General features: G+C 39.2%; 1 protein-coding gene across 1 annotated transcript in view; it reads right to left on the bottom strand.

Annotated features, from left to right (window-relative positions):
• The window catches only part of LOC100665316 (N-deacetylase and N-sulfotransferase 4), a 509,460-nt gene that overhangs the window by 35,641 nt on the left and 458,898 nt on the right, over positions 1-14,921 (bottom strand). The window lies entirely within an intron of this gene.

Raw genomic sequence — 14,921 nt, 5'->3', positions numbered from 1 at the left:
GTTTACAAACTAAAACTTCCACAAAAACTTATTCAGATTCCCCAATCTGCCTCTCATAGAGGCACCAAAAGTTAATTTTTGCTGTTCATTTTCATTACAGAACCTAAACATTGTTTACCTCATATTGCCATATATCAGCTTCGTTTGTAAAGAATTTGATCCCTAAACTATAATTTAGATTTTAAGTAACAGGAAGACAATTAGCTGGGTTTGAGGTATACTTAAGTTTCTCCACATACATCCTAGCAAATATCAAATCTCAGAGTCTGTGTTTGGAATTTACTCAATGATGGTTTCTTTATGTCTTCTTTAAAGTAGAAGAGCAAACTGTCCAGTTATTCAGTGCTACTGTAGAAAGTCAAAGTCTTATTTGTGTACTTTTTCCCAGTTCTATATGTTCAACTAAGCTACTTATCTTTGTTGGTGCATTACAAATGTCTTTCCTATTCTGATTGCTGTTTGCAAACTGGTGGAACCTAATGTTCACAGAAATAAGCAGATTCAATGTCAGGCTTGAAAAGAGTTTCCAGTGACTGTAATACACAGAACATGGCTAAACATGCCTCTGTTCGCAAGACAGAGATACTGGTTGTTTCTAGCTACACTTTCCCAGGAAGTTGTAATAATAGGAATTTTTAGACTATCAAAAAAGAAATCTGGAAGCTAAGATGTTACACCACCACTTGTCTGTTGGTTTGTCCTACTCGGCAGCTTGAATGTTGCTGTGATGCTGTGGTACAGGGTCATCCATGGTGGACGGGATTCAGTGGCACTTCCAGACTAAGGCAGACTAGGAAGAAGGACCTAGTGATTTACTTCTAAAAAAATTGGCCAGTAAAAAACCTTATGAATAGCAGCAGAATATTGCCTGATACAGTGTCATAAGATGTGCCCCTCTGGAAGGAAGGGACTAAGAATATGACCGGGGAAGAGCTGCCTCCTCCAAATACAGTGGGCCTTAATGACACAGATGGAATAAAGCTTTTAGGACCTTCATTTGCTGATGTGGCATGATTCAAAATGAGAAGAAACAGATGCAAAACATCCATTAATAATAGGAAAGTGGAATGTACAAATATGAATGTAGGAAAGTTGGAAGCCATCAAAAATTAAATGGAACACATAAAATCAATATCCTAGGCATTAGTGAGCTGAAATGGACAGGTATTGGCCATTTTGAATCAGACAATCATACGGTCTACTCTGCAGGTGTCATGGATTGAATTCTGTCCCCCCAAAATATCTATCAACTTGGCTAGGCTATGATTTCCAGTATTGTGTGATTGTCACCATTTATCATCTGATGTGATTTTCATATGTGTTTTAAATCGTATCTCAATGATGTTAATGAGGTGGGATTAGCAGCAGTTATGTTAATGGGGCAGGACTCAATCTACAAGATTAGGTCTTGTTTTAAACTAATCTCTTTTGTGATATAAAAGAGGGAAGTGAGCAGAGAGGCATGGGTGACCTCATATCGCCAAGAAACAAAAGCCAGGAGAAGAGTGAGTCCTTTGGACCCAGGATCCCTGTGCTGAGAAGCTCCTTGACCAGGGAAGATTTATGAAAGAAATTTTCCCAGAGCTGACAGAGAGACAAAAAGCCTTTCCCTGGACCTGGCACCCTGAATTCAGACCTTTAGCCTTCTAGACTGTAAGAGAATAAATTTGTCTTTTTTTAAAGCTATCCACTTGTGGAAACTGATACAACAACATTAGATAACCAAGACACTGGAAATGAAAAATTGATGAGGAATGATGTTGCATTCATTGTGAAAAAGAACATTTCAAGATGTATTCGGAAGCACAACACTGTCAGTGATAGGCTAATATCCATACATCTACAAGGATAACCAGTTTATACGACTATTATTCAAATTTACACACAATTACTAATGCCAAAGATGAAGAAATCGAAGATTTTTACCAATTTCTGTAGTCTGAAATTGATCAAACACACAAACAAGATGCACTGATAATTATTGGTAATTGGGATGTGAAAGTCTGAAATGAAGATGAAGGATCAGTAGTTGGAAAATATGGCCTTGGTGATACAAACCTGAGAGAATTTTGCAAGACCAATGACCTGTTCTTTGGAAATACCATTTTTCAACAACATAAACAGCAACTATACACGTGAACCTCACTAGATAAAATACACAGAAATCAAATTGACAAAGAGATGATGGTGCTCATGTGGAACTTGGACATAGACCAATATCATCAGTCAGAACAAGCCAGGGGCTCACTGGAACAGGTCATCAATTATTCATATGAAAGTTCAAGTTGAAGCTGACAAAAATTAAACCAAGTTGACAAGAGCCAAAGTGCGACCTTGAGTATAACCCACTTGAACCAACTCAAGAAAAGATTTGATGCATTGATCACTAATGACAGAAGAACAGAAGATTTGTGGAATGCCATCTAGGGCACCATACATGAAGAAAAACAAAAGATCATTAAAAAAACAGGAAAGAAAGAAAAGACCAAAATTGATGTTGGAAGAGACTCTGAACTTGCTCTTGAACATACAGTAGCTAAAGAGAATGGAAGAAATGATGAAGTGAAAGAGCTGAACAAAAGATTTCAAAGGGTGGTTCAAGAAGACAAAGTAAGGTATTATAATAATATGTGCAAAGACCTGGAGTTAGAAAATCAAAAGGGAAGAACATGCTCTGCATTTCTCAAGCTGAAAGAACTGAAGATAAAATTCAGGCCTCAAGTTGCAATATTGACTGATTCAATGTGCTAAATATTGAATGATGCAGGAAGCATCAAAAGAAGATGGAGAGGCGGGGCCAAGATGGCGGACTAGGTGGACGCTACCGCGGATCCCTCTTGCAACAAAGACTCGGAAAAACAAGTGAATCGATCACATACATAACAATCTACGAACTCTGAACAGCAAACAGAGATTTAGAGACGGAGAATGAACAAATATGGGGAGACAGCGATTGTTTTCAGAGCCAGGAGCCAGCGTACCAGTCAGGTGACCTTCGGAGCCCGATTTGGGGCAGAGCCCAGGGGGGCTGACGGCACAGAAAAGGGGCCCAGCCCTAGCCCCCGAACTCATCCTGGGAGGGAGCCCAGCTGGTTGGCGCGGGCGGTGTGGCGGCGCAGCAGGTGGGAGAAGTCCCCGGGAGGCAGTGACTGGTCTTGGAGCGGGGAGAGCAGCGTCCCAGTTGGGGAGCCGTCCTGCCGGGATTTTGGTGGGCATGGGCAGGGCATGAGTGCTGGGTGCAGCTCCATCCCCCTGAATTGACCCCGGGGCGGTCCTAACTGGTTCGCGAGGACCCAGCCCTTTTGTGCGGGCGGAGTGGCAGCGCAGCCAGTGGAAGAAGTCCCCGGGAGGCAGTGGCTGGTCTTGGAGCAGGGAGAGCGGTGTCCCAGCCGGGACGCGCAGTCGCGGCTCAGGCCCGGGGAGCTACTCCACTCTCCTGAGCTGACCCCGGGGCGGGGAGCCCACCCGGTTCGCGGGAGCAGCGTGCGACGCGGCTGGCGGGACGGGGAGTCCCCGGGAGGCAGCGACTGATTTTGGAGTTGGGAGTGCACCGTCCCAGTAGGGGAGCCTTAACCTTGGGGGTGGGGCTGACAGCGGAGGATCTGACCGTGACGCCAGTGGGCCAGACTACCCGGGAGGCAATCTCCACACAGCCAGTACATATAGGCGAAGCGCCCCGCAGAAATCTCAGATATAAGAGTCATTCCAAGTAAGACAAACAACTCTGGCTATATTCTGAGGTGCTACACTCCTAGCTCTCTGATCCCTCCCCCACCCTCCCCAGGTGGCTCCATTAACATCCGAATAGCCTGAGCCAGAGGGAGATCTCTGATAGGGATCTGACTGCATTTTTTTTTAGCGGATTTTCTGGAAAAACTAGTTTCCCAGTGATGACTTGGAGAAAGCAGTCCATATCAAACCACATAAAGAAGCAGACCATGACAGCTTCTACAACCCCCCAAACAAAAGAATCAAAATCTTTCCCAAATGAAGATACAATCCTGGAATTGTCAGATACAGAATATAAAAAACTAATTTACAGAATGCTTAAAGACATCACAAATGAAATTAAGCTAACTGCAGAAAAAGCCAAGGAACACACTGATAAAACTGTTGAAGAACTCAAAAAGATTATTCAAGAACATAGTGGAAAAATTAATAAGTTGCAAGAATCCATAGACAGACAGCATTCAGAAATCCAAAAGATTAACAATAAAATTACAGAATTAGACAACGCAATAGGAAGTCAGAGGAGCAGACTCGAGCAATTAGAATGTAGACTGGGACATCTGGAGGACCAGGGAATCAACACCAACATAGCTGAAAAAAAATCAGATAAAAGAATTAAAAAAAATGAAGAAACCCTAAGAATCATGTGGGACTCTATCAAGAAGGATAACTTGCAAGTGATTGGAGTCCCAGAACAGGGAGGGAGGACAGAAAACACAGAGAAAATAGTTGAAGAACTCCTGACACAAAACTTCCTTGACATCATGAAAGACAAAAGGATATCTACCCAAGATGCTCATCGAACCCCATTTAAGACTGATCCAAAAAGAAAAACACCAAGACATATTATCATCAAACTGGCCAAAACCAAAGATAAAGAGAAAATTTTAAAAGCAGCCAGGGAGAAAAGAAAGGTTTCCTTCAAGGGAGAATCAATAAGAATAAGTTCAGACTACTCAGCAGAAACCATGTAGGCAAGAAGGGAATGGGACGACATATACAGAGCACTGAAGGAGAAAAACTGCCAACCAAGGATCATATATCCAGCAAAACTCTCTCTGAAATATGAAGGAGAAATTAAGATGTTTACAGATAAATACAAGTTTAGAGAATTTGCAAAAACCAAACCAAGGCTACAAGAAATGCTAAAGGAGATTGTTTGGTCAGATGACCAATAATATCAGGTACCAGCACAATACAAGGTCACAAAACAGAACATCCTGATATCAACTCAAATAGGGAAAGCACAAAAACAAACAAATTAAGACTAATTCTAAAAAATAAATAAATAAATAAAATAATACACATAACAGGGAATCATGGAAATCAATAGGTAAAAGATCACAGTAATCAAAAAGAGGGACTAAATATAGGAGGCATTGAACTGCCAGATGGAGAGTGATACAAGGCGATATAGAACAATACAAGTTAGGTTTTTACTTAGAAAAATAGGGGTAAATAATAAGGTAACCACAAAAAGGAATGTCAACTCCATAACTCAAGAAAAAAGCCAAGAAAAACGTAACGACTCAACTAACATAAAGTTAAACATTATGAAAATGAGGATCTCACAATCTACTAAGAAAAAAGTCTCAGCACAAAAAAGTATGTGGAAAAATGAAATGGCCAACAACAAACATGAAAAGGCATCAAAATGACAGCACTAAAAACTTATTTATCTATAATTACGCTGAATGTAAATGGACTAAATGCACCAATAAAGAGACAGAGAGTCACGGACTGGATAAAGAAACACGATCCATCTATATGCTGCCTACAAGAGACACATCTTAGACTTAGAGACACAAACAAACTAAAACTCAAAGGATGGAAAAAAATATATCAAGCAAACAATAAGCAAAAAAGAAGAGGAGTAGCAATATTAATTTCTGACAAAATAGACTTTAGACTTAAATCCGCCACAAAGGATAAAGAAGGACACTATATAATGATAAAAGGGAAAATTGATCAGGAAGACATAACCATATTAAATATTTATGCACCCAATGACAGGGCTGCAAGATACATAAATCAAATTTTAACAGAATTGAAAAGTGAGATAGACACCTCCACATTTATAGTAGGAGACTTCAACACACCACTTTCGGAGAAGGACAGGACATCCAGTAAGAAGCTCAAGAGAGACACGGAAGACCTAATTACAACAATCAACCAACTTGACCTCATTGACTTATACAGAACTCTCCACCCAACTGCTGCAAAATATACTTTTTTTTCTAGTGCACATGGAACATTCTCTAGAAGAGACCACATATTAGGTCATAAAACAAATCTTTGCAGAGTCCAAAACATCGAAATATTACAAAGCATCTTCTCAGACCACAAGGCAATAAAACTAGAAATCAATAACAGAAAAACTAGGGAAAAGAAATCAAATACTTGGAAAATGAACAATACCCTCCTGAAAAAAGACTGGGTTATAGAAGACATCAAGGAGGGAATAAGGAAATTCATAGAATGCAACGAGAATGAAAATACTTCCTATCAAAACCTCTGGGACACAGCAAAAGCAGTGCTCAGAGGCCAATTTAGATCGATAAATGCACACATACAAAAAGAAGAAAGAGCCAAAATCAGAGAACTGTCCCTACAACATGAACAAATAGAAACTGAGCAACAAAAGAACCCATCAGGTACCAGACGAAAACAAATAATAAAAATTAGAGCTGAACTAAATGAATTAGAGAACAGAAAAACAATTGAAAGAATTAACAAAGCCAAAAGCTGGTTCTTTGAAAAAATTAACAAAATTGATAAACCATTGGCTAGACTGACTAAAGAAAAACAGGAAAGGAAACAAATAACCCGAATAAGAAACGAGAAGGACCACATCACAACAGAACCAAATGAAATTAAAAGAATCATTTCAGATTACTACGAAAAATTGTACTCTAATAAATTTGAAAACCTAGAAGAAATGGATAAATTCTTGGAACAATACTACCTACCTAAACTAACACATTCAGAAGTAGAACAACTAAATAGACCCATAACAAAAAAAGAGATTGAAACAGTAATCAAAAAACTTCCAACAAAAAAAAGTCCTGGCCCAGACGGCTTCACTGCAGAGTTCTACCAAACCTTCAGAGAAGACTTAACACCACTACTACTGAAGGTATTTCAAAGCATAGAAAAAGACGGAATACTACCCAACTCATTCTATGAAGCTACCATCTCCCTGATACCAAAAAAAAACATTACAAAAAAAGAAAATTATAGACCTATATCCCTCACGAACATAGATGCAAAAATCCTCAACAAAATTCTAGCCAATAGAATCCAACAACACATCAAAAAAATAATTCACCACGATCAAGTGGGATTTATACCAGGTATGCAAGGCTGGTTTAATATCAGAAAAACCATGAATGTAATCCATCACATAAATAAAACAAAAGATAAAAACCACATGATCTTATCAATAGATGCAGAAAAGGCATTTGACAAAGTTCAACACCCATTTATGATAAAAACTCTTACCAAAATAGGAATTGAAGGAAAATTCCTCAACATAATAAAGGGCATCTATGCAAAGCCAACAGCCAATATCACTCTAAATGGAGAGAACCTGAAAGCATTTCCCTTGAGAACAGGAACCAGACAAGGATGCCCTTTATCACCACTCTTATTCAACATCGTGCTAGAAGTCCTAGCCAGGGCAATTAGGCTAGACAAAGAAATAAAGCATATCCGGATTGGCAAGGAGGAAGTAAAGCTATCACTATTTGCAGATGACATGATCATATACTCGGAAAACCCTAAGGAATCCTCCAGAAAACTACTGAAACTAATAGAAGAGTTTGGCAGAGTCTCAGATTATAAAATAAACATACAAAAATCACTTGGATTCCTCTACATCAACAAAAAGAACACCGAAGAGGAAATAACCAAATCAATACCATTCACAGTAGCCCCCAAGAAGATAAAATACTTAGGAATAAATCTTACCAAGGATGTAAAAGACCTATACAAAGAAAACTACAAAGCTCTACTACAAGAAATTCAAAAGGACATACTTAAGTGGAAAAACATACCCTGCTCATGGATAGGAAGACTTAACATAGTAAAAATGTCTATTCTACCAAAAGCCATCTATACATTTAATGCACTTCCGATCCAAATTCCAATGTCATATTTTAAGGGGATAGAGAAACAGATCACCAATTTCATACGTAAGGGAAAGAACCGCCGGATAAGCAAAGCATTACTGAAAAAGAAGAAGAAAGTGGGAGGCCTCACTCTACCTGATTTCAGAACTTATTATACAGCTACAGTAGTCAAAACAGCCTGGTACTGGTACAACAACAGGCACATAGACCAATGGAACAGAATTGAGAATCCAGATATAAATCCATCCATGTATGAGCAGCTGATATTTCACAAAGGCCCAGTGTCAGTTAATTGGGGAAAAGATAGTCTTTTTAACAAATGGTGCTGGCATAACTGGATATCCATTTGCAAAAAAATGAAACAGGACCCATACCTCACACCATGCACAAAAACTAACTCCAAGTGGATCAAAGACCTAAACATAAAGACTAAAATGATAAAGATCATGGAAGAAAAAATAGGGACAACGTTAGAAGCCCTAATACAGGGCATAAACAGAATACAAAACATTACCAAAAATGATGAAGAGAAACCAGATAACTGGGAGCTCCTAAAAATCAAACACCTATGCTCATCTAAAGACTTCACCAAAAGAGTAAAAAGGCCACCTACAGACTGGGAAAGAATTTTCAGCTATGACATCTCCAACCAGCGCCTGATCTCTAAAATCTACATGATTCTGTCAAAACTCAACCACAAAAAGTCAAACAACCCAATCAAGAAGTGAGCAAAGGATATGAACACACATTTCACTAAAGAAGATATTCAGGCAGCCAACAGATACATGAGAAAATGCTCTTGATTATTAGCCATTAGAGAAATGCAAATTAAAACTACGATGAGATTCCATCTCACACCAACTAGACTGGCATTAATCCAAAAAACACAAAATAATAAATGTTGGAGAGGCTGCGGAGAGATTGGAACTCTCATACACTGCTGGTGGGAATGTAAAATGGTACAACCACTTTGGAAATCCATCTGGCGTTATCTTAAACAGTTAGAAATAGAACTACCATACAACCCAGAAATCCCACTGCTCGGAATATACCCTAGAGATACAAGAGCCTTCACACAAACAGATATATGCACACCCATGTTTATTGCAGCTCTGTTTACAATAGCAAAAAGTTGGAAGCAACCAAGGTGTCCATCAACGGATGAATGGGTAAATAAATTGTGGTATATTCACACAATGGAATACTACGCATTGATAAAGAACAGTGACGAATCTGTGAAACATTTCATAACATGGAGGAACCTGGAAGGCATTATGCTGAGCGAAATGAGTCAGTTGCAAAAGGACAAATATTGTATAAGACCATTATTATAAGATCTTGAGAAATAGAAAAAACTGAGAAGAGCACATAGTTTTGTGATTACGAAGGGGGGAGGGAGGGAGAGAGGGAGAGGGTTTTTTATTGATCAATCTGTAGATAAGAACTGCTTTGGATGAAGGGAAAGACAACACTCAATACAAGGAAGGTCAGCCCAATTGGACTGGACTAAAAGCAAAGAGGTTTCCGGGATAAAATGAATGCTTCAAAGGTCAGCGGAGCAAGGGCAGGGGTCTGGGGAACATGGTTTGAGGGGACTTCTAAGTCAATTGGCAAAATAATTCTATTATGAAAACATTCTGCATCCCACTTTGAAATGTGGCGTCTGGGGTCCTAAATGCTAACAAGCGGCCATCTAAGATGCATCAATTGGTCTCAACCCACCTGGATCAAAGGAAAATGAAGAACACCAAGGTCACACGACAACTAAGAACCCAAGAGACAGAAAGGGCCACATGAACCAGAGACCTACATCATCCTGAGACCAGAAGAACTAGTTGGTGCCCGGCCACAATCGATGACTGCCCTGTCAGGGAACACAACAGAGAACCCCTGAGGGAGCAGGAGATCCGTGGGATGCAGACCCCAAATTCTCATAAAGAGACCATACTTAATGGTCTGACTGAGACTAGAGGAATCCCGGCGGCCATGCTCCCCAGACCTTCTGTTGGCACAGGACAGGAACCATCCCCGAAGACAACTCATCAGGCATGAAAAGGACTGGTCAGCAGCGGGGAGAGAGATGCTGATGAAGAGTGAGCTAATTAAATCAGGTGAACACTGGAGAGTGTGTTGGCAACTCTTGACTGGAGAGGGGATGGGAAGATGGCAAAATTGGCATGAAACGAGAGACTGAAAGAGTTGACTCAATAGGGGGAGAGCAAGTGGGAGAAGGGAGTAAGATGTTTGTAAACTTACATGTGACAGACTGAATGGATTTGTAAATGTTCACCTGAAGCTTAATAAAAGTTAATTTAAAAAAAAAAAAAAGAAGATGGAAAGAATACATACACAGAGTCACTGTACCAAAAAGAATTAGTCGCTGCTCAACCATTTCAGAACGTAGCATATGATCAAGAACTGATGGTAATGAAGGGAGTAGTCCAAGCTGCACAGAAAGTATTGGAGAAAAACAAGGCTATAGGAATTCACTAAATACCAATTGAGATGTTTCAACAAACAGGTGTAGCTCTGGAGGTGCTAACTTGTCTGTGCCAAGAAATCTGGAAGACAGCTTCCTGGCCAGCCAACTGGAGGAGATCCATATTTGTACCCATTCCAAAGAAAGGTGATCCAACAGAATACGGAAATTATTGAACAATATCATTAATATCACACACAAGTAAAATTTTGCTGAAGGTAATTCAAAAATGGTTGCAGCAGTATTTGAACATGGACTGCCAGAAATTCAAACTGGATTCAGAAGAGGACGTGGAACAAGGTATAAATCATTGCTGATGTCAAATGGATCCTGGCTGAAAGAAGAGAATACCAGAAAGATGTTTACCTGTATTTTATTGACTATGCAAACGCATTCAACTGTGTGGATCATATCAAATTACAGATAACATTGCTAAGGATGGGAATTCTGGAACACTTAATTGTGTTCATTCAGAACTTCTGCATAGACCACGAGGCAGTCATTTGAACAGAACAAGAGGGTACTTGCTAGTTTAAAATCAGGAAAGGTGTGCATCAAGGTTGTATCCTTTCATCATGCTTATTCAGTCTGTATGCTGAGCAAATAATCACAGAAACTGGACTACAGGAAGAACATCAGGATTGGAGGAAGACTTATTAACAACCTGTGATATGCCAAGGACACAGCCTTGCTTGCTGAAAGCTAAGAGGACTTGAAGCACTTACTGATGAAGACCAAAGACTACAGCCTTCCATATGGATTACACATCAAAATAAAGAAAACAAAAATCCTCACAACTAGACCAATAAGCAACATTATGGTAACTGGAGAAAATATTGAAGTTGTCAGACATTTAATTTTTCTCGGTTCCACAATCAATCCATGCAATAAATCATTTGATTTTTTGACTGCTGCCCATGGAAGCAGCAGTCAAAAAATCAAATGATTTATTGCATGGGGCAAGTCTGCTGCAAAAGACCCCTTTAAAGTGATAAAAAGCAAAGATGTCACTTAGAGGACTAAGGTGTACCTGAACCAAGGCATGGTATTTTCAATTGCCTCATATGCATGTGAAAGCTGGACAATGACTAAGGAAGACCAAAGAAGAATTTATGTCCTTGGTGTTGGTGAGAATATTGAATATACCATGGACTGTCAGAAGAATGAAGAAATCTGTCTTGGAAGACGTATAGCCAGTATGCTCCTTAGAAGCGAGGGTGATGAGACAGGGGCATGTTATCTGGGGGGATCAGTCTCAGGAGAAGGACATCTTTGTTGGCAAAGTAGAGGGTCAGTAAAAAAGAAAAAGATGCTCCACAAGATGGATTGACACAGTGGCTGCAACAATGGGCTCAAACATAGCAATGATAGTGAGGATGGCGCAGGACCTGGCAGTGTTTCCTTCTGTGGTACGTAGGGTTGCTTTGAGTTGAAACTGACTGGATGGCACCAGAGAATAGCAACAAGATGTTCAATACTTGCTCTTTCTTATGTTTTTATTACTAACAATTCAATTTACATTACAGTAGTTCAGTTTTTCCTGTCTGTTTTGTACAGTGGTGACATTTATGTACCTCGATCTAGGTGGATTGTCTTTCTATAAATTTCATTCCTTCTATGTTACTCTATTTTAGAGCTTTCCAGATACCAGACTTCTGGTGTTGTCTCCTTTCTTGGCATGTTTTCCCTTTCGTTTGTTAATCACAACTTTATTAACAGAGCGTCCCCATTTCCTATTTTATATTCTGTTCAGACTTTTCCTATGCTGACTTTCTTATATTGTCTGAACACTTGACTGACAGAAAACACAACATGTAACTTTTACTAATCACTTTCTATATTCCAGGCACTTGCTTGACATAGGTTATTACTAATCCTCACAGCAACCCAGCCTAGCAGGTATTTTTATCACTTATTTATAGCTGAGGAAGCTGAGATTCAACGTGTTTTATTTAGGGCTTGCTGAAGGTCACACAGTGAGTTAGTTGCAAATTTAGAATTCAAACCTGGGGTTTTCTTTACAGTTAAAATGTGTGTTTGTGTATGTGTGAGTGTGCATGCACGTACGTATGTGTGTGTAAAGTTTTTGACAATAATTATAAAGATCAAAAGTTCTCAAGAAAAGCAAAATGTTTTCCTGCACATTCATGCTTTGTTCTATTGATATTCTTCTAACTTCAAAAATTAGAAAATAACTAAACGATGATCTTCCTTTTCAGTCTTCTATGGCTCTCTGAATATCTGAAACCCCAATAAACAGAAATTTACTGTTTTCAGTATCTAGCACTATGGATATATTAAAACATTGAAAAAGGAATTCAGTTAAAGTAAGAAACTTGCTTTAGGCAGCTCTGGCTGCAGTGCCAGTCTAGAGAAACGCACGTAGTAAGCTCTCACACCGGTGAAGGGGGTAAGTGGGTTTTGTACATGTAATATACGAAATGCAAAATTTACCTTTAAGTAGACATAATTGTGGTAGATAGAAGATTCCCTGGACAAAACTGAGAAAGAGCATTAAATCTGATTAAGTAATGCTACTAAAGGGGATATGAACACCCGGATATTTCCTGACCAATTAATTCAAAACTGCAAATTAACAATTAAGCTGAAAATGTGGATTTTATAAAAATCATACTACTTACCTTATCCTGAAGTCCATATTTTTTATAGAATATGTGAAAATAACTTTTGTTCTCATTAAGTCTAATTATTTCCAGCCAACATTGTCATTTCTCTAAAAAAATTGCTTTGCTCATCATTCCTCCACATCCTTCCCTGACAGGGCTTCTGTGGTTTATTACCACCCAGGTCATGTGCCTGCTCCAGATGACTAGGACATATCTGGAGTTACTAGTTCAAACTTGAAAAACAGCCAGAGGAAGAACTGTTTGGTTAAGTACAAATATTCCAGAGGTTACTGGTTTCCCCTTTGTTTCCCCTCTGCTTGCCTTCTGCTGTCCTGACCTCATTATTTAAAGAAGACAGCTATGAAATACGAAAGGTGTATTTTTTAAATTCTTTTGCTCTCTTTCTTGTTGTGTTATGTCTTACAACCTCATCTGCTTATTAAGTTTGCCTTGTCCACGTCATTAAACAAAATCCTCTTCCAAGCCTGTGACTTTGAATTTTTTGTCTCTCAATGTCATTTAATGCTAAATACAATCCATGCACACTGATGAACAATTTTAACAGGCTAGGGATGCATCAGTGGAGCTTCCAGACTAAGACTAGGAAGAAAGGCCTGGCAATCTACTTCCAAAATTAGCCAATGAAAACCCTATGGGTCACAACAGAATATTGTACATTATAGTGCTGGAAGATAAGACCCCTAGGTTGGAAGGTACTAAAATACACAGCATTCTTAACAATGGACTCAAGCTTATCAACAATGGTGAAGATGGTGCAAGGCTGAGTAATGTTTTGTTCTGTTGTTCATGGGGTCGCCATGAGTTGGAGCCTACTAACAATAACAGGGATGTATATTCTCAATGCTTCCATCGCTAACACCCTACGGAGAGATTCTGAGACAGACACCATCTTTACAAGATCCCAACTCTACTTGTGCACTTTGTAAACCTATGTGGTTCCTTCACTCCTCACGAAAGCCTCTCCTTTCTAAGTGCACTGATCCATAATGTGCGCTTTGTCTGCAAAGCTCCAGTACCTCTTAATTGTCTGATTCTTTCTTACACTTTTCTACCAAAGTACCCTGGATTACAGACGAACATGAATGGTAAATGTCTGGGGGATCGGAGTCTATCCCACGGCAACAGGTTTTGGGGTTTTGGTTTGGGGGATGGGTGGAGCAAGGCATGTGGTTCCGTGTGGGTTTGAGGTTATAGTGCCAAGACTGTTGTTTTAAGCACAAAGTACATCTAATTTATCTTAATGATCTATGCATTCTACACCATATTATTACCTTGTTTATTTAAATAAATGGAAACCGTGGTGGCGTAGTGGTTAAGTGCTATGGCCGCTATCCAAAAGACTGGCAGGTCAGATCCACCAGGCGCTGCTTGGAAACTCTATGGGGCAGTTCAACTCGGTCCTATAGGGTCGCTATCAGTAGGAATCTACTCAACGGCAATAGGTTTGGTTATTGGCATTTTTTCCCTGAAATATTTTCATAGTAAAATCGACTGCAGGTGGAGGTGGTATGTATACTCTGTAGCTCTGAGTACCTTTAAACAGATTATTACACATTTCTGTGCATAATATCTTATAGTATTTTTTATGGTTTTATGCATATCCTGTCAGGGGATATACGGATAGTTAACTTCTCAGTGACAGAAACTGTGTATTTAAAATTCTTACTAATCACTTGGTCTAAAATAGTGTTATTCATTCATTGCATAACATTAAATTTATCAGATGTTCTGTAAGGCACATACACAAATCAGGTTTTGTTTTTTGTTATAATTGGATGAAGTGTTCAAACATGTTCATTTATGATGATTATGATTCAGAAAGAATGAAAGTACTGTCATTTTATTTTACTTCTTAGGGATCTATCTGGAAGAGGGTTTTCCATGATCAAACCATAATAAGTTGCTTGTGTGGGGAGTCTGACATTTGACCAGAAC

The sequence above is a fragment of the Loxodonta africana genome, chromosome 5 (assembly GCF_030014295.1).
Source record: "Loxodonta africana isolate mLoxAfr1 chromosome 5, mLoxAfr1.hap2, whole genome shotgun sequence".
Taxonomy (NCBI): domain Eukaryota; kingdom Metazoa; phylum Chordata; class Mammalia; order Proboscidea; family Elephantidae; genus Loxodonta; species Loxodonta africana.
The sequence above is the reverse complement of the archived record's forward strand: the minus strand, read 5'-3'. Positions and strand labels throughout refer to the sequence as shown.